Genomic DNA, 2,096 nt, shown 5'->3' with positions numbered 1-2,096 from the left:
ATAAACTACAAAACATATGTGAAAAAATTACTATATAAAAACCTTAACTTAGGTAAAGATACTTCTAATGCATTATCTACATGCTTCTTCCATGCTTCCGTACACTCATGTGTATTTTTGCTCAATATTTTGACAATATTAAAGAAAAAAAGGCTGATAAAGCACAGAAGACACTGAAGCACAGACCTGAAAAACTGAACTTTCACAAATAGCCTGATGTGAATATTCTAAATTCTGAATACGTGTTCCTCCCCAAAAAATGTTACTGACAGAAGCTTTTCTGGTAGAGTGCAGTAATTTATGTAGTGAATTGTGCCTAATTATGCACATTGAGAATGTAATAAAGCAGTAATTGCAACAAGAGGCTCAGATGGAATTACAGTAGCATGTTTTGTTACCAAGACTGCAATTAGGACTGAAAGATTTCATGAACTGTATGGGATTTCTTTTATTTATGGTTCTAAAGTGCTTTAAAGTGTTTGAGTAAAAAGTGCACTATAAAGATAAAATATTCATTGAAACCTGTTCAGCTATTTGCAAATGTTGATTTTTTTCATATTTTTTTTATTTTCTTTGACTTTTTGAGGGGGTTACGTATTGTTTTCATTTGCTTTCCAGGCATGCAAGTTTACGGAAGATTGTTACTTAATTGATGTAATACAGGTTTCTACTATACATTGGTATACCCATACATAGAATATCAGTGGCTTTGTGTATTTTTATTGTTTGCTAAAAGTGAGGTAAATAGAAATTTAAGACCATGGCTAATTCCCAGATTTATAAACATCTATGATCAGTTGGAAAGCCATATTTCACTTGCAGCAGTCTACATCTGTCTGCATATTCCTTTCTCAACTGAAATGTCAAAAGCTGATCTAAAGGAAGATAGAGATAACCAAAAGTTCACAGCTTCAGCAAGTTACAATTTCTGCCATCAAAAGTCTTCTGTTATGAATAGTCATTCTGAAGGAAAAGATTAGTTCAAAGCTTGTTCTATGCAATTATAATATTACAATGTGAAAACTAGTTGACTTTTCACACAGCTTAAAGAGGAGCTTATTCTAGTATAACTTCTAAGAATATATAGCTCTTTGGGGAGACTACTTTTTCCTAGTGTGGGCTTTTTTCTGTTACATCTGTCATTTTCCAGTGTTCATCCAAACTGAATGTTTTGATGCATTTCAATTTAATGTTTTCTCTTTTCTCCATCTTCAGTGTACTTATAAATTTATAACTGTTGTGATACTCTTCGACCTTTACTTAAAAAAAACAAAAAAACAAACAAACAAAAAAAAAACCACAAAACCGAAAAACACCCCTTTCTCATCACGGTAAACCCAAATAAATGGGGTCAAACACAGAAGATCAGAAGATTTCCAAAGTTTTGTTTTGCTTTGTTCTTTTTAAAAAGCTCTCTGAATTTCTTCCACCCTGTTTGTTTTGGGGTTGGTTTTTTTTCAGCGTACTATCCTTAAAAGAAGAGCGCTTCAGCACTTTGATACACTTATTCTGAGTCCGTATTAATTAGTCTGGAAACTGTGGGGCCGGAGACACAGCAGATCCGCAGGGTCAGTCTGCAACTCAACCTCGCTTCGACGGGACGAAGAAGATGCCACACGCTGGGTGTCTTTCGCAGACCTGAGCTTTCTTGCCCTTATTTCCCCTGAGCAGCACTGGTACCCATCCGCAGGCAAGGGCTGCTGGGTTGGGGGGGGGCAGCACTCAGCACCGCGCGCTTCCTGCAGCCGAAACTTCGCCAGAGCCCGGGCTTTTCGAGGGGGCCACCCTCCGCAGACCCAATCCTTCACTGCCCTTGGTGGGGGGGACAGAGACGTGACCAAGAGTTTCTTTCCCGGGTATAGCTGCAGCACAAGGAGGGATTTGGGCTCTTGCGCATCGCACGAGTCGGATGGGACGTGAGCAGCCAGCGCCCGGCGTTTCGGCAATCATCCCTCCAGGCCGGATCCTGATTACCCTGCGGAGTAGCCAGCCTTGAGGTGGGGGGAGGGCTCAGCCCCTCCCGGGATCGTGCCCTTGCTCCCTTCTCGGGGACACCGCCAGGCTGAAGGATCTTCTGCGCAGGGCAGAGCAGGTGG

The sequence above is a fragment of the Pygoscelis adeliae genome, unplaced genomic scaffold, assembly GCF_000699105.1.
Source record: "Pygoscelis adeliae isolate BGI_AS28 unplaced genomic scaffold, ASM69910v1 Scaffold41, whole genome shotgun sequence".
Classification (NCBI taxonomy): Eukaryota; Metazoa; Chordata; class Aves; order Sphenisciformes; family Spheniscidae; genus Pygoscelis; species Pygoscelis adeliae.
Note: the sequence above shows the minus strand (reverse complement) of the source record.